At 34.0% G+C, this 750-nt stretch overlaps 1 pseudogene; it reads left to right on the top strand.

Moving 5' to 3' along the window:
• Positions 1-337: 337 nt before the first annotated feature.
• LOC145297221 (U2 spliceosomal RNA) lies at positions 338-512 on the top strand (annotated as a pseudogene).
• Positions 513-750: the final 238 nt, after the last annotated feature.

The raw sequence follows: 750 nt of genomic DNA on the forward strand, positions 1-750 counted from the left end.
TATTCTTAATATAAATTCAGTATGGGTTTCACTGGTAAATATCTGGTTTGCGTTTCCCAGGGATTTTTTCTGCTGAAAACGCCCTTTCTTCTAACGTGTTTCTCATATTTCTCAACAAAAATTTGATATGTTTATATTGTGGTTTCCCATGTTGCTGAATGTAAATATACATGTCTTTAAGTGTGAAACTGCACTGTTTGTCCATTGTCACTGGTGTTCGCAATTCAAAGTGGCTCATAAAGGGTCAAAAATGTACCAAAATTGCAAATAATGACACTTTTTGCCCCATAATTTTTTACCTAACCATTAGACTTTTCTGAAACTTGTCCAAAATGTAACTTTTTCTTGGCCACATGGCTAAGATCAAAGTGTAGTATCTGTTCTTAACCGATGCTGCACTTGTTTGTAACTAATAAGTAAATGTGTTATGGACTGCCCGACCGACGGAGCATAGTTTTTTTTAAATTGCATACAACAAAATAGTTTTTTTAGTCGTGGGCAAGCAATTCTATAAGTTACTCAGTCGGTCGGTCGGTCGGTCCGTAACACATGTACTTGTTATTTCTTTTTATGTTTATTATACCACTATTTATTGGTTTTCGGGATTCCGGAATATGAAAATAACGTTTCAAATTTCCTAAATCAAATAATTTTTGTGATATAAAGTGCGGGATAACTTTTCTGTATTAATTTAATGTAAAATGATCACCCACTTTACAACCAGTCAGTCTCAAAGCCATTCAAGTCATT

The sequence above is a fragment of the Euprymna scolopes genome, chromosome 17, assembly GCF_053919585.1.
Source record: "Euprymna scolopes isolate OS-2025 chromosome 17, ASM5391958v1, whole genome shotgun sequence".
NCBI classification, from domain to species: domain Eukaryota; kingdom Metazoa; phylum Mollusca; class Cephalopoda; order Sepiida; family Sepiolidae; genus Euprymna; species Euprymna scolopes.